This window comes from Triturus cristatus, chromosome 11, assembly GCF_964204655.1.
Source record: "Triturus cristatus chromosome 11, aTriCri1.1, whole genome shotgun sequence".
Lineage (NCBI taxonomy): Eukaryota > Metazoa > Chordata > Amphibia > Caudata > Salamandridae > Triturus > Triturus cristatus.
In genome coordinates this window covers 1,070,459,783-1,070,478,143 of record NC_140594.1, presented here as the reverse complement: position 1 = coordinate 1,070,478,143, position 18,361 = coordinate 1,070,459,783, and the positions used below count along the sequence as shown (strand labels likewise).

General features: G+C 42.7%; 1 protein-coding gene across 4 annotated transcripts in view; it reads right to left on the bottom strand.

Moving 5' to 3' along the window:
- The window catches only part of TBL1XR1 (TBL1X/Y related 1), a 583,295-nt gene that overhangs the window by 241,891 nt on the left and 323,043 nt on the right, over positions 1-18,361 (bottom strand). For all 4 annotated transcript variants that reach the window (XM_085635413.1, XM_085635415.1, XM_085635414.1 and 1 more), the window contains exon 3: positions 1,736-1,798. The gene's annotated coding sequence lies outside the window, so the exon portion shown is untranslated. The remainder of the gene's footprint in view (positions 1-1,735; positions 1,799-18,361) is intronic.

Here is an 18,361-nt window from a genome sequence, read left to right as displayed (position 1 = left end):
GGCGTCGAGGCCGGAGCCGTCAACGGCGCCGGGGCCGGAGCCGCCGGCAGGCAAGGTAGCCCAGTCGGGTCCGCGGGGCCCGAAGGCGCGCCAGCGGGCGTCGACGGCGGAGCCAGGCTCCTCATGGCCGAGAGGAAGGCACTGACTTCCGCCGGCGTCGCGTCAGTCCCAGGGACCGGTGGGTATGGGGACTTGCGCGGCGCCTGCAGCTCCGCCGGAGCCGCGGGGGTGGAACCACCCTGACCCTCGGGCGAGTCGCGCAACCGGCGAGGGGTTCGACTTACCCGAAGACTTGGATCCCGACGACCGATGAGGACGTCGGCTGCGGCTCCGCGACCGATCCTTGGACCTCCTCCTGGACCGGGATCGAGAGGGGCGCGGAGCCGAGTGGCGAATCTCAAGAAGCTTACGGGACCGCTCCCGTCTAGCCTTCGAGGTCAGGGCCTTGCAGTCCGAACACGACTCCGCGTCGTGGTCGAGGTCCAAGCAGTAAAGGCACTGGCGGTGATGGTCCGTAACCGACATCAAGCGGCTACAGTCAGCACAGGCTTTAAAACCAGGCATCCTACCGGCACCGAAGTCGAGACAAGATCAAAAAGGATCGAAAAAGTTAGTCAAAAAATGACCAAAGGGGTAGCTCTCCCGGATCTGCGCTTACTGGCGCGGAAAAAAGAAGAACTGACGTCAGCGCGCGAGGGCGGCGTCTAAGTACTCCGACGACGTCATTCCGGCGCACGACGCCGACGACGGACGCGGAGCCGCAGACGACGCCTAGCGACACGCAAGGGGTATTGCTGACGAAAAATCTTCCGGATCCAGTCTGACGCCTGGGGATATTCTAAGGTAAGGAATCTAACTAACGTGTTTCTTTCAGATCTAGGTAGACACTGTCTGCCAAAGGAGTTTTCTGAGGCTCTAGGATTAATTCTTTAGCAGTACGATGGGCACATTTCTTGACAATATGATGGGTATTTTATTGTTATTTAACTATGGGTTTATCCTTTGTTACTGTGATGGGTACTGCATCCCACAATTGGGCATTTTCTGAGGTAAACATGAGCACTGAAAGACGTTACCTTCATGACCGACTGCTAATCCTAGACGGCAATCTTGAAAGAACTCAATGGGTTAATAACTTTTGGCATTGTCGAGGTTTAAGTTGTTTCCGGTGGATAAAGTTTCCAGCATAAACATTAAAACCATAGTTTTCACAACAGCATGATTAACAATACATCTACAGTAGAGGTGTGTGAGATATAGAATTTCGCCAACAGAATCCATCCAAATATCGCAATTTGTAAACATTGCAAAACTATGCCTGCAGGTGAAGAATCTAAATTCTCACAAAAAGATTGACAAAGAACCCCCCCACCCTAAAATTGAGAAAATTAACTTCCAATATCTGTGGTTTATTTGATTTTTGTCCCCACACATTATCGTTAACCTTACATTTGTAAACCTTACATTTGTAAACCTTTTTAAAAATTAACAACGTTTGCAGAAGAAAACTAACATGCATATACTCTCTAGAGGGAAACAAATGCAGCCATCAAACAAGGCAAATGTATACCTAGTAAATCTTCAAATCTATTCAGTGTGGAAGTGTATTTTATCATGTTCAGTGTTACGTCAGCTTGTGTCCAGTTTCATTTCAGAATGTGTGCAAAATATTTTTGGGGAGATTTTTGTAAAACAATGAAATAAAATACTACAATTATTAAAATTGACTACTCACCAACATTGGAAGTGCATTGATGTGAAAGATCTGCAGTGTACCAATAATCGCAGGAACTGTACACTAAAAGAAAAAGATTAAAATTACTAATCATATTGCTGTTGATTGTTCCAGAAAAAAAAAACTTGCGAGTGATTAAGTGACATTAAAATCATACAAGACTCAAAAATAAATATTTGCCACAATATCAGAGTACACTTCTTCTCAAGAACTAACACACTCCATGCATTGATAATAAGGCAATTAGCTACCACCGTATGCACCATTACAGGTGGCTAAAACAATAGTACAAATGTTCCTGACCAATAATGTCAAGTAATGTTCAATGAAAATGTATTTCACAGTCTCACATCTAATACTACAAATCATTCATCGTCCCTCACAGGTCGGATCATTCATTTTCAATATAAGGACAAAATTACAAAGTATCATGGCAAGTAAGGCACCGATTCCTTCTCCTTAGCTTTCTCCTAGGCCCATCCAAGAGCCTTCAATTATCTTTTTTATTACAAAATTAGCAGTCCTATCATTCGCCACAGATAATATTGAGTAAAGGCTAAAAAATAAATAGAGCATCCACATTAAACATATCAATGAAGGCGGGGCTTTCTGACCATTTTTATAATCACAATCAGCTACTTCTAAAGCAGGGCTCGACAAATCCACTCGACCGCTCGCACTTGCGAGGTAAATTTAATGAGGTCGAGCTATTTTTAGGTCCTACTCGCCCTTTCTGGCGAGTAGGAAAACATACTAACTTTTGTCCTCTGTCTTTGAAAACGGAGAAAATGTGACAAGATAACAAGATTTAAAGGCCTTTTTATTGCTCACAAAGCAAATGAGCAATAAAGATGCCTTTATATCTTGTTATCTTGTCACATTTGCTCCGCTTTCAGAGATGGAGGTCAAGTAGGTTACTGTTAGGTCGAGGACATTTTTCAAGGTACTAGACCTGCAGGACTAGTACAATTTTTCAGATTTTTCGAGCCCTGTAAAGTTTAAGCCGACCAGTGATAAATACTATATAAATACTATGCAAAATGTGTAAATCCACAATCCAACTGGGCTAACTAGTTTTTGAAATAGGATTAACATCAAAATAAAAAATAAAACAAGCATTGGCATAGCCAATAGGTCAAGCTTTTGGGACCTTACAAGTATTTAGTTATGCAGCACAATATCCATGGTGCAATAACATCAACTGTTGCAAGGCTAAAAACTTATAAGGTCCCAAAGGCGAGACTTATTGGTTATGCCAATGCTTGTTTCCATTAGGACAGACAAAAGGAACCAGAGCAGAAATCTTAGCCCGGACATAACCAACAGAAGCGTTTATACCTCAGATGATTTCATCACAAGTTTATAGGTAAATAAAAAACAGGAAGGCACGGCGCGGGCATTACACAATACAGGAGGCGGGAGGTGAGGCAGCAAACTACGCTGGAGGTTTGAGGGGAACAGTGAAGGATGCGGAAGGGGGGACTAGCAACAAGGCAGGATCCTGAGACCCGGAAAGAGGCAGCAAGAACACTGGACAATAGAGTGGCTGCCTGGGTGAAACATACTCCTACTAATTGCCCCAGAAATACAAAAAGTAATACAGAGAACTGTGGGTGAGGCACACAAAGGTAAATAACGCAGTAGAATTTATAAATGAAAGGCCAAATGACATTTTAAAATCAAAGGGGCTACCGATACACAAATGGCATTGCCTCCCACTGCCTTGAACAGAACTGAGTTCACTGCAAGCTCAAATAGTTAATGCAGGGGGTTCTGATGGACCAGGAAGCTCCTCTCCGTACATAATGTGCCGCTAAGTTCCACCGAAATTCTGCTTCGTAAGTCAAGGTGATATGTAAAAGAAGTAGAGGTTAGTAACTGGGGAAGGGGCAGAGAATAGAAATTATGACATTCCCCAGGCATCACCCCAGAATGCAACTCGTAAATTTCCCGCTCTAAATGTGTATCCCCATTCTTAAGTCTCTCTCTCTGCCCGAGGAACAGGTTGAAACTAAAGTAAAAAGCAGACAAAATAACAGCTATTTGATTACATATACTTTATGCCGTATTTCAACGCACATGTACACATTCCCCATAATTATACCTCAATGAAAGCTTATATTTGCATTACTGAGTAACATCACAATTTGAACTAAAACTCATATTAAAAGTGATATATAGTGACAAGTGCGCAGTACATACAGGGCAGTTGTAAGTACTTAAATAGTCACGATTATATGCCCTATTGAGCACCTTTTAGTATCCACTGAAAGGGTTTATAAAAAGAAATTTGAAAAACGTCATTGTAGAAACGAGGTCATAATCCATCTTATGCATACAGATAAACACCGTTGTCCAATTAAAAGATAACTGCACAATGATTAAGGAACCATGAGATATGTTAACTGCTGCGAGTTTTCAGTTCTAATATGATAATGCACTACAAGCAGGGTAACAAGTAAAACAAATATTTTAGCCGGGCAGTAGCACAAACAATTATGTACACACATGCCTATAACTTTAGCCATATGGCAATGAAGCATAGCAACCTGTATACAAGATACATTGAATGACTGCAAAATTGTGTTACCAAGCAAGAAGGAGTGCTTCTGGGGTATGGCATTAATCTTGTGTACTACAGGTCAAGCGAAATTATTTACGAAAGTTTTACACCTACATCTTACTTCTTATCTGGTGGAGGTTCTTAAAATTCCAGTTGCTTGTCTGCCTTGTTTTCAACTCGTTTACTACTTCGACAAGCATTGGCCGCGCGGCAGTAAAAGTAGCGCTGCGCGGCCGTGAAAGCGAAAGTCATCGCTATCACTGTGAAAGCGAAAGTGATCGCGATGACGCGCTAAAGCACGCGAGGGATGAGCGCGCTTGTGTGCGTGACAGCAAGCTGGTGGCTGCTTTGGTAGCACTTTGAAAAGCCGCTACTAAATGTCTCGCCAGAACAGCGCATGCGCTGGCTCAGGCAAGACCTAAAAAGGAGGGGAGCAAGGGAGCAAGGAACCCAGTATCAAACTGAGCAACCGACTGTTATATTATGCAACAAGCTCTACTAAACGGCAAAAAAAAATCTCAAAGCTCCCAACGTTGCAGTAAATGAGAATGCAGCAAATGCACATTTACTGCGGATCAGTAAAAGCTCTGAATAGGCATACTACGTGGGAGGACTCAACTTGCAGGACTCTTCTCATTCGCCCTTTTAGTCTTGAAAGACTCCATGAAACCCTGAGCTGAATCGGGATGGATTAGAACAGAGCACACCAGCACCAGACTTCGTTTTGTTGGGTACCAGAGTGAAGGTTTGTTGCCAATAGCATGATCTCTATATTTGAGGTTCCAACTTAATCCTCTTCAAAGAAACATTTAGCAAAAATCAATATGGGCGGTACAGAAAACCAAAGAGACAAATGATTTAAGTTTGGTATTTTTACTACTCCAGCTCATTTTGCACACAGAAACATAAATATCAGTCCAACACAGCATGCAGTGTACAGAGAACACAACATTAAAAATACCTGTAAGGAAACAAGGTGGCTTTAGCATTTCTACCTGCACAAGTAACACAAACAGCTTGACATCAACCAGATTACCTGCAAGATTGCAAGACACCTACACAAGTGACAGCAATAATGATTTAAATATCAAGTATACACATGAAGATATTGTAAGGGTGTCTAATCCTTTGGCCCGAGGTTGGATTATTTCACAGAGAACTAATGCATATGCATCAACCCTTTTCTGGCATCTATCTCCAAGTGTAAACATAATCATATCCTTTACGTGTCTAGTTAACAGAGGGCATTTTTCAAATAAATGCATTGCCTAAAGCAAACTTTTTCTTCACAGCTACAGTGTACTACTGGGGCTTCAAATCAAAGGGCAATCTTCTTGACCTACATTCTAAGACTGTGGAGAAAGACCTAACTGGGAGCTGGGATCCTAGTAGCTCCTGCTTCGACAATGAGACTCTTATCGGTCATTAACACAATTGGCAACTAATATCCTTTTGTGGCAGAACAATGTACCATTACAAATGAATTGGCCACTTGAAAATTTCATAAAGATGAATCTTAATATTCTTTATGAGCTACAGCAGTAACTTCTTTCTGCTTCTTTGTTTGATTCTGGCAGTTATAGCTCTAACTGACAAACTTAAGCTCAAAGTGAACAGCCAACCATTTCAAATCTACTTTATATTTGACAATGCAATACTTCCTTTTGCAGACTGTTCATAATCGTTTCAAAGGCTCAGCATCCACGAAGAACTAGCGCAGGCCTTGCCTCGTGTTGGTGATTGTTGCAACAAAATATAAGGTTCTGCTTTACACCTAAAACGATCCATCTACGTCATATTCTATACTTAACCGCTCTTAATTCATGCTTATTAAACATTTATTTTGAACTTTTTGCCCAACCGACTGCTTTCAATTGGGATTTTTTTTATTCCTTGAAATACTTTCATTTTGTAAGTCTGGCCAGAGTGCAGTCAGTCCTCTTCATCTACTGATGCGTGAAAGCGTCATTTTCATTTTTCTTCCCACAGCACAGTATGCAGCATGGATCAATGGGTCAGCCACCTTCACCCACTGGATGACTTGCACTGTGAGTGAACACATTTTGCGTGATCACAGGTCCACAGATAACTGAAACGAAAAGCAGTTCAGTGCAAAGGCTGTTGAGCCTGAGCTGCTAGGGATATATATATATATATATATATATATATATATATATATATATATATATATATATATATATCTACACATATATATATATATATATATATATATATATATATATATATATATATATATATCTACACATATATATATATATATCTACACATATATATATATATATATCTACACATATATATATATATATATATATATATATATATATCTACATATTTTCTACTGGCGGTCGCCAGTAGATATAGTTAGGACCGTGTTTCCATAGGAAATCCGCAACATTCTATTTGGAATAACTTTGGCGCCGGTTGACGAATCCTCGCAAAATTTTCAAAATAGGTGGGGCGTTCCGCTCCGCTCCTACCCTGAAAGTCTCGGGGTGATTCGTCAAGCGGGGGCTGAGAAAAAAGGGGGGTCCCAAAACACGTTTTCCCCATGCATTTTTCCATAGGGACCTTTAGTCCAAGGTACAGCCCGAACGGCTGAACAGAATTACTTGAAATTTGGCAGAGAGGTAGTCCTCAGGTCAGGGAAGTGCCTTTTGCAGGCCTGGTGTCAATCTGTTCAGTAGTTCCTGAGAAAATCAAAAGTAAAATCATATATATATATATGGGCGGAGCCTAACCACACATCTCATCCTGAGATCTGATTGGCTGTCAGCACTTCATCCAAGAAGTGTTGGCAGCCATCTTGGGACCAATATACAGGATAGCACCTCATTAAAAAGCATTGCAGTTAATAGAAGGTTTTAAGACTTTAGTTACATTATAAATCATTTGTTGATGGTACCATACTCATTTTAGGAATTGTGGTATGTTCTAAGGTGATTTCACCATGAGAAAAATCCTTCTGCTGGGATATCATGATTGAGAGAAAAATATTTTCTCATGCTTTTCCCACAGAGGTTTGGAAGGTGATCTATAAGCTAAACTGAGAGCATATTTTCTGTAAATTCACATTATCTTTCTCAGTCATGTGAGAATGAAGTCTGACATTCTCAGTAAAACATGTACATCCAACAAGGGCAGAGACTGTCAGTTGATTCCTTTGTGCTCTACTGCAGCTTCCCAGAGTGTTCCAAAGAACAACTAGAGCGCTAACAGTCCTACTTATGATAAACGTATGGCACACCTGAAGCCATCTTGCTTGGATTAAAGTGGTAACTCTTAAAACATCTAATTTAAAAAGGAACAAAATGAGGGGGTTCATTTTTCCATAAAAAGTATGATTAGTGCTGCAGAAAGAAAAATTAGGGCACATTTTGAGTGACATCTCAAATCCTCTTCTATTTCATTAAACAATTCTGACATGCAGACTGAAACATGCACTTTCAATACCAGTAGCAGTTTTTCCTGGTAAGCAGTAGCTTTACTACAGTGATCTAATGAGCAAAAAGAGTGCTAACATTCTGAATTTATGGCAAATGTGTGACACATCTGAATGCCTTCTTGATGGAATCAAAGTAAAAAACTGAAAGTATTTCCTACTGAGGAGACTGCAGTAAATGAGGAAATTAGGAAACTTCATAACAAATAAGTCTCCCAAGATGGCCACCAGAGACAAAAGAGCCCAAATGTAGCCCAAATATCACCCAGATGTAGCCCAAGTATAGCCCAATGACAGAATGTCCCAGATTGTTCTTAAAAACAACTAGAGCGCTTACTGTCTTCGTTATAACAAAAGTATGGCACACCTGAAGCCATCTTGATTGGAATAAACTGGTAACACTTAAAACATTTAATTTAAAAAGGAACACAATGAGGGGGTTCATTTTGCCATAGAAATTATGATTAATGCTGAAGAAAGAAAATGAGGGCACATTTTGAGTGACTTCTCAAATCCTCTTCTATTTCATTAAAAAATTCTGACATGCAGACTGAAACATGCACTTTTAATACCAGGAGCAGACTTCCATGGTGAACAGTAGTTTTACTACAGTGATCTAATGAGCAACTAGAGTGCTAACATTCAGAATTTATGGCAAATGTGTGACATATCTGAATACCTTCATGATGGAATCAAAGTAAAAAACTGAAAGCATTTCCTACTGAGGAGACTGCAGTACATGAGGAAATTAGGAAACTTCATAACAAATAAATCTCCCAAAATGGCCACCGGAGACAAAAGAGCCCAAATGTAGCCCAAAATCACCCAGATGTAGCCCAAATATAGCCCAATGACAGAAGTGTGCAACACACTTATTATTTTGTGTTTTTGCAGTGTTATGTAGTGCAGACTTGTCAGGTATTGGAGTGCTTTACATGAGCATTGGTTACATCACACAAAAACAAATTCATTTTGGTTGTAGACATGGGGAGACTAAGTGATTTGACCAGAATCACAGAATGTCGAGCTGAAGCAGAAACTCCAACCTGGTTCCCCAGTTGCAAAGTCTGCAGTTCTGGAAGTAACACCACATCCTCTCCCCTAAGTGCAACATTTAATCAAGTGGTCAACTGGATAAAAAAACAAAGATAACAAATAATTTGAAAGTGCTTTGTCGCTATTTGAAAACTCAGAAAATATGTCCTCATTTTAGTCTTTTAGAGCACTAACCATAATTTTGATGCCAATAAGACCCTCTCATATATGTAATTTCTAAAGGAAATGCTCTAGGTATTACAGTTTTGATTACATCAAGATGATGTCAGGCGTTCCACACTTTTGTAATAAATATAGAATGTTAGCAATCTAGTTGTTCATTAGGATACTGTTGAGAGGCAGAGGCCAGGGGCCCGGACTCTGAAAATTGAAGGCAGGTAGGAGGGTGCAAAGGAAACAATTTAACCACACTGAGCAGGCAGGAAGGGCCGTGGCAGCACAACAGACTATGGAGGGCAGTGGAAAGGGGGGCAGGGGCAACAAACCAACGATACAGGACTTGCAAGAGAGGCTGTGGCAATGTAATAGACCATTGTGGGCAGAAGGTAGAGGCAATGCTAGTACAACCATACATGCCAACAGACCCGATTCAGCCAGGAAACGTCCAATGTTTGTAAGCTCAAATGGGCTTTATTTGATCTGTCTCCTGTCTACAATCTCCTCTTTTTCAATGTAACTCAAAGGGGAAAATCAATACCATTGAACCTCCATGCAATTTTGGCAACCTGATAGTCTCTTGTATGCCTACTTGGTACTCACCATTTGGACCCTTATACGGGCATTTCTTGCCCATTGATATAACCTCCTCCATACCCCCTTTTTGTTGACGCTTTGTTATTAGTTTCCGCAAGAACCCATTTCACTTTTCCTCTTGTTATAGTTACCGTTCGTTATATCGTTGTTTACTCAGGGATGATTCAATCTGTGCAAATTTAATTCATACCCCCCCGACGCACACACAGACATATTTTGGCATATGGCACTCCACATCGTCATATATTATCCATTACACATTCAAATCAGCCCTTTTTATGAACTCCGTGCTTAGTGTATGAGGTGCTTCCTTTATCGTCATGGGTGGATCTGATAAGTTATCAAGACCAATGCTTCTCCCATACCGACCTTATAAGCTTTAGCTAATCGGGATTGGGTCATGCGGTTTATTGTTCCTTTTTATTCCTTCGTTGTATGCATACCTTGATAGCAAATATCGTGTACTATTATACACTTGTCGTCTATTGAGCCTTTGGTAACTTCGGGGATGCACCTCCGCCTCCCGTATTAGGCGATACGATCTTTCCATTTTGGACACGACCGTATCTAGGGGATAAGGAGGGACATCCCAATACGAGCAAATCAGATATCTAAAGTTACCTATTGGTCACTTTAAGATGGCGTCATGAATTTAGGGTTTTTGTAAATAGATTGACAGACTTTTTTTGCTTATATTTAATACGAGTGACTACTCACTTTTTTATTCGTCCCACTCTCCTCCCATAAGTCACATCCATGGATTTTACTATCTGAGTGATGTCTATAATACTGCGCGTCTCGACTTGACTTAAAGGAGACTTTTTTATATTGCCGAGTTATCATACTGAAGGCTCGCTCGATATATGTGTTTTGAGATTTTCAATAAGAACTTTCCGGTTAGGGTATGGACCTGTATTAACAGTAAATTTTTAAAACATCTACGAAGCGTACGGATCCCTTTTCGTTATGTCTTAGCTTCTACAAGATGGCGCCTATGTTAGAGTTGACTATTCTGTTATCTCCGTTGCCCGGCAACCAGCACACGGAATTTTGGTTGAACCAGGTGCGTTCAATTTGGCATGATTACATGGCCTATACATAAGGAACCCCCTCGTGGGAGATCTTACGGCCACCTTACGGGTTGAGTGGATGCTGGACCAGCCCCATTAAGATACGGAATCTGGTAAGGACTAACACTTCTTTTGAGGAGACTTTTTTTATTTACTTAGTCTTAACAAGAGTGACGCCCGGCTGATGGCTCACCAGCCATAGTCGAGCAAACGTTTTTCTAATTAGACATACATACTTGGACGTAGGTTTTTCAAACATAGAGTTATAACATCTACTCGGTCTGCATCAAGCTAGGATGTAAGACATTGCCCTTGCCGGTCTTAGTACGTTTACAACACGTTATATAAAGACAAATGGACGGGTGGGTGGTGTGTGTAAGCTCCACCGTTTTTTGGCTTTTAAGTCCATGAGATAAGACGTGGGGTGCAGCCTAATTACGGGACCGTTTAATTATGGACACACTTACATTACTACAGTTCACCATTCAAAGATGGCGGCCGTATTAATGGGACCGCTATTTCTTGTATCTAACAGCCCATGGATGTTATTAAAGGTGGCGCTCTCCACCTTAGGCATGCCCTTTTATTGATCTACCCATTCCTTTCCCCCTCCCATTGCTCATAGTATAAGTACACTTTCGACAAAGCTAGTAAGTTTCTCAAAATCTTAATGTTACTTCTGTGTACTTTTAGTTACGTAGGGATGTATATATTTTGTCATTTTTTTGTTGTAGGTATCCTTCTTTGACTACATTAGCCTAACTGATCGATTATCACTCAAATTTGATCGACCACCATTTACTGGGCCTTACCTGAAACGTGCCTTTCCATAGATTGTTTGGAATAAACACAGTGTTCTCTGACTTTTCGGATTTAAAGTGAGTATCATTTAGCGGAGTCCCATTATCATTTCTATCTATACACGTTACCATCAGGCATCTTAACGAACTATGGTTGTACATATATTGTACTTGTCTCCCCAGATTGATTGCGCTACAACTTACTACCGGGAATATCGGTACCAGGGATTCTAACACTCTATCAAGGATTTAAGATTGATATATCTTTCCCGTCACCCTGATTTATTTATCTCGGTGTGTATAGACATTATATATTTTTATCACACGTGTCCAACCTCTAGACGTTTCAATATTTGGCTGTTTTTTCCTACGTGACGTCTTTAATCCCTTTGTCCTTTGCTTTTCCAGTTTTCTTTTCACTTTCTTTTGATTTTTTTCACTGTTCTTATACTTGCTGCTACCATCATTTCTTTTTAGTCTATGCCTTTCCCATTGGTCATCTCCTCTTTTTTATCGTCCGAAATTTTAACTATATTAGGGTTGAGACATTGTGGGAGAAGTGCTCTTACCCATAAAAAATGTCTCTCGATTACAAATCTTAAACTGATATTTATATGTATACTAGGTGTATATATCAATTGCTGCCGTTTTTTGTAAATTCTTGAAATTCTTTATGTATTTCTCTTTAAGATTAATTGCTGCTGCACGTTGTAAACGTATGAAATTCTTTTGAAACAATGGTTCAATCTCAGCATGTTATGTTTTGTGTTGTGAGGGACCAATCTGCATTTTAAGATAATGATTGTATATGTGTATGATAACACATGGGTGTTATCTGTAAAAAGGGTCTTTGTAATGTCAACTTATATGTCTTCAGCCAGTTTGAACAAAGTTTTCAACATACTTTTGTATATATCTGTTACAGCCCTGAAGAAGTCCTTTGATGGACGAAACGCGTCGGCTGTTCCGGCTGTTCTGTGAAAATGTTGACCTTTTAAATGTATAAATTGTTGCAAAATAAAATTGGAGTTTTTGTAAAAGACACGGACTACTAAAGAAGTGTTATAAGATTCAATTTATAGAGGTTAAGTGGTGCATTTGGTGTTGGTATTTTTACATGTATTTTCCAAATCTTCTTGGAACGACATTGTGTTGGCGGGTGTCGACCAAATTTGCACACTTGCGGTGATTCTATTATATCACCATAACTGATATGGGGTAATTTCCAAGACCGGTGCTGTTCTAGAGGGCTACCGCTAGCTTTGTGTTTGGTTTTGTATATTTAATCAAGTGGTCAACTGGATAAAAAAACAAAGATAACAAATAATTTAAAAGTGCTTTGTCGCTATTTGAAAACTCAGAAAATATGTCCTCATTTTAGTCTTTTAGAGCACTAACCATAATTTTGATGCCAATAAGACCCTCTCATATATGTAATTTCTAAAGGAAATGCTCTAGGTATTACAGTTTTGATTACATCAAGATGATGTCAGGCGTTCCACACTTTTGTAATAAATATAGAATGTTAGCAATCTAGTTGTTCATTAGGATACTGTTGAGAGGCAGAGGCCAGGGGACCGGACTCTGAAAATTGAAGGCAGGTAGGAGGGTGCAAAGGCAACAATTTAACCACACTGAGCAGGCAGGAAGGGCCGTGGCAGCACAACAGACTATGGAGGGCAGTGGAAAGGGGGGCAGGGGCAACAAACCAACGATACAGGACTTGCAAGAGAGGCTGTGGCAATGTAATAGACCATTGTGGGCAGAAGGTAGAGGCAATGCTAGTACAACCATACATGCCAACAGACCCGATTCAGCCAGGAAACGTCCAATGTTTGTAAGCTCAAATGGGCTTTATTTGATCTGTCTCCTGTCTACAATCTCTTCTTTTTCAATGTAACTCAAAGGGGAAAATCAATACCCCAGCATTTTTTCAAAATCTCCCTCTAACCAAGTTCAAAATGTTCGCAAGTATGGTACATTGGATCATGGAAGGAAATGGGGTAGGGACATGGACTTGGATAACAGAGGACAGGAGGGACATGGAGAGGTGCACCAAACTGACCCTGCAGGGCAGGCATCAGGGTTTGCAGCAGCACAATACACCACACAGGGCATGCGGGACGGGAGTGCAGCACAACAATCCATAGAAAGCAAGAGGGAGGGGACAGGACCATGCACATGGACAACAGAGAACAGAGGGGCAAGAGGTAATGGTATCTAGCTGACCATAATGGACAGACAGGAGAGAAAGCTGCAGCATAACAGACCATAAAGGGCAGGAGGGACGGATCAGGGGCATTACAATGGAACAGACAAGCCAGGAGGGAGGGAATAGGGGTCTGCACAGGGAAACCGAGGGCTGGGGCAAGGGGGCAGGGCAGGAGCAGCAAGATAGCCATGGAGGTCAGGCAGGATGGGCACTAGAAGCAAGACACACCATGAAGAGCAACAGTGAGACTCTGATGGCATACACACAGACCATGGAGGGAAGGTGGGAGGGGGTCAGGGGCAGCTAACTGACCACACAGGGAAGGTGGGAGGGGCCATGGCAGCACAGAAGACCATGCATGGCAAGTGGGAGGGTTAGTGGCAGCACAATGGCTATGATGGGCAAGAAGGAGGGTGCAGGGGCATGCACAAAGGACGATGGAGGATAGAAGGGAGGGTCAGGACCTGTGCACAGACAAGAAAGTTCAGGGGAAGGGGCCTCACAACAGACCGCACGGGGCAGGCAGGATGAGCAGTTGCAGCACAACAGACCAGGGAGGGCAGAAGGGTGTGGCTGTACAATGGACCATGTGGACAGGAGGAAGAGGATAGGGGCATGGCATGTGGACAGGCAGGGTGGAGGTGGCAGGGACAGGTTACAGTCATCTGACAATGCTAGGCAGGTGGGAGGGGAGTGGCAGCTCAACAGAACACTCAGAGTAGATAGGAGTGGCAGGTCCATGGAACATGGTGGGCAAAAAGGATGGAGCAGGGGCATGCAAAAAAACATCGGAGGGCAGGGGGAAGAGAATAGGGGCAGCAAGAGTTTAATCAGGAGGTCAATGATGGGACATAGAATTGGGCAATGGAGGGCAGGAGGAGTGGACTGGTACATCATACTAAATTGAGGGCAGTGGCAGCACATCAGACCATGCATGGCAGGAGGGAGGAGGCTAGTCCATGGATTCACACAACAGAGGATAGGGGGATGGGGCAGCAAGCTAACTGGTCAGAGAAGGCGGGTATTAGGAACTTTATTGTTTTTAAAACGTGTGTCTGTGCGAACTACTTAAAATATGAACAAGTATGCAGCATCATCTCACTTTTATTCAGGAAGAAGAGGACGTTTGTGACTGTGACTCTGGGCTCACTTGGCAGAAACACCCCCTGACCCTCCACCCCCTATCGCAAAATGTAATGCCCGTGAAAAGGGTAGGTGAACACAGTGTTATATAGAACATAGTCCTGAGAGCACGATTGAAAATGAAAACTAGATATAGTGTATGGTATAAACTATGCACCAAAAAGTGTGATATAAGATGAACCGGGCGTGAAATATAATATGCAATACATTGTGCGCAATGACAGATTCATTGGAGAGCGCGAGATAGCACAGGCACTAGCGCGTGCTATGCGATACGCGCCTTGGAGTGTAATATGTACAGGGCAGTGTTGTGTAACCTAACTAGTCTCTAAAGTTGTAATATAAAATATGTGCTGGGGAGTGTAACGTTGCATATGCACTGTGACAAAGATATGGATCCCAGATTGTAATATGTATGGCATAGCACTGTGCGTTATAACATAGGCATCGAGAAAGGCACGTTAGATGGGGCAATATAACCCGTGCGAAGACAAGTGTGGCATGACATTCACGGGGTGGTGTTACAGTGCACATGGGCTAGAGAGTGTCAAAGCATATGCACTAGCTAGTGGAATACAACACAGAGGTGTGTGGCACTCAGCAGGCAATGGTGGGTGTAACACAGCATTGGGCTCTACCAGGAGCGCGCTGTGACTCAAGTGATGTTCGTCCCCTTTCCAGAGAGTAAAATAAAAAGTATTACACATCCGGCAGTGGATGTGTGTTTTATTAATCGTGAGGGGGTTTCTTGCATAGTTTGTCGAATTTTTGTCGAATCCCCTTTGAATGGCTTGGTGTGCATGTGTATTAAATGTGCCCGTCAATAGCTACCCATGTTTGTATAAATAAACGACAAGGGTGTCTACCGGGATTAGGCACAGTAGGGCATCAGACATGTCAGAGCTTCACTAGTGGTGTAAATACATTCCACATGGATTCATTGTATGCATAGTCGCCTTTTAATGAATATCACGCAAATCGTCATGGTGATAGGTACGTACGGTTTGTCCAGCATGTCCTAGGTGTGTCTATAAATATATTTTTTTAAAAAATAATAAAAAACAGTGGCCGGCCCTGGGGATTGGGGTCAAAAAAATATAATTAGAAGACAGGCCCTGGGGGATGGGGTCATCAGGGCCAATAAATTAGAATAAGAAGGGGAACCACACAGCCCCCCTTCTTAAAAAATTATAATAAATAAAAGACTGGCATCGTGCTGGAGGCGACGCCCCCTCCTTGCAGCACTCTGCAAACGCGCCCCCTGGCGAGTTGTAAGTTGGGGAATTAATTCCTCTTCAATACTGAGGGTCCCTGAGGGCCAACTAGCCCAACAGGCATCTCCAGTATGCGCCAGGGAGCTGCGCTGCAGACAGGTGTTCTGAGGCCAAGCCCCTTCTTACACCTCTCTGCAACGCAGCTCTGTGGCGCTTACTGGAGGTACCTAGTGGTCTAGTTTGACCCTAGGGACCCTTAGGATTCAAGGGGACTTAATCTCAACTTAGAACAGCCACAGGGCGCGTTTACACAGTGGTGAAGGGAGGGGACGGGGTCTGAGGTGACGTGTGCAAGCACGCACTATGGCACGTTTTAAATTGGGGATATAATTTCCCTTCAATACTGAGGGCCCCTGGGGGCTAACTAGACCACCAAGTGCTTCCAGTAAGCGCCACTGAGCTGCATTGCAGAGAGGTGGTCCAGGCCGTGCCACTTTGTACACCTCTCTGCAACGCAGCTCTGTGGCACTTACTGGAGGTACCTAGTGGGCTAGTTGGACCCTAAGGATTCAAATGAACTTAATCTCCCAACTAAAAACGGACACAGGGCGTGTTTACACAGTGGTGAAGGGAGGGGACGGGGCCTGAGTTAACGTGTGCAAAAACGCCCTGTGGCCTGTTTTAAGAGGTAGTTTTAATCCCCCTGCCCTATTATATACTAGGGGCTTACAGAGGAGGTCATGCTAATCACAGGGGGACCCCAACGCATAATGTTCCCTAGTGTATGGAGGTGTTTTCACTGTATTCTAAGTGTCTTTTAACATAGCACTGGCTCTAGGACTGGTTAGTCAGACTCAGTTACCACCAGTATCCGTCTGAAAAAGTTGAGGGTACAGGATGATTTTGCAACAAGGCTTCTTTCTGCTCTTCTTTTTGTTCTTTCTGTACGTTATCCTTCTTCCTGCACTTTTCTTCGTCTTTGAGGACTTCTGTTGCTTCTTTCTGCACTTCTTTTTTTTCTTTCTGTGCATTTTTTCTTCTTTCTTCACATGTCCTATCTCTGTAGGCATAGTTAGAAATTAGCATTTAAAAAACCTTTGAAATTCACAGAAAAAACCATAGGTTTCAGGCACGTTATAGTTAGGAATGAATATGCTACTTACCAGTATGCATCTGTTCTTGGCATGTAGGGCTGCTGACATTCATATCTGTGCATAGATCGCCGCCTAGTGTTGGGTCCGGATGTTTGCACGTTGTTGTCCTGGAAGAGTCTTCGAAGTATCCTTGGATAGGTGACTCCTCCCCTGGACTACAGTGCGCATGGGCATCCTCTCCATCCTCAGATTGTTTTTCGCCATTGTGGCAGTGATGGAGTAGATACAGAAAGTGATGACCATGCTTGCAATAATTCTGAGAGCTGCAGCTGCGACAGGCGCCGGGGAGGAGGGAGGGCGATATGAATGTCAGCAGCCCTACATGCCAAGAACAGATGCATACTGGTAAGTAGCATATTCAGTTCGAGGCATGTGGGCTGCTGAATTCATATCTGTGCATAGAATACATAGCAGTGCCCTCTATTGGCGGCGGCTACCCGTGCCAGCTGCAGCGGTCTGAAAAAGTGTTTTGAGAACAGCCTGTCCTACAGCTGCCTGCTGTTTTGACTGCACATCTACGCAATAGTGTTTTGTAAATGTGTGTGTAGTGGACCATGTGGCTGCTCTGCATATATCATGCAGGGGAATATTTCCTAGGAAGGCCATGGAAGCCCCCAACTTGCGTGTTGAGTGGGCTCGTGGTGGAATAGTTAATGTGCGTTTTGCCTTTTGATAACAGATTTGAATACACTTAACTATCCATCTGGCTATCCCTGCTTTGGAGATGGCGTTACCTTTGTGGTGTGGGGCAAAGGCAACGAACAGTTGTTTTGTCTTCCTGAAGGGTTTAGTCCTGTCGATGTAGTACATGAGGGCCCTCCGTACATCTAGTGTATGTAATGCCCTCTCTGCAACAGTTTGTGGGTTTTGGAAGAAAACGGGCAGTTCAATAGTCTGGTTCATGTGGAACTGCGATATTACCTTGGGCATGAATTTGGGGTTGGTACGTAGTACGACCCTGTTGGCGTGAACCTGAATAAATGGCTCTTGAACGGTTAGTGCCTGGAGTTCACTAACTCTCCTTAGGGAAGTGATCGCTACCAGGAAGGCTACTTTCCAGGTAAGGAATTGAATCTCGCATGAGTGTAGAGGTTCAAAGGGTGGACCCATCAGGCGTGTGAGGACCAAGTTGAGGTTCCACATTGGAGCCGGTGGGTGACTAGGTGGAATGACTCGTTTGAGTCCTTCCAAGAATGCTTTG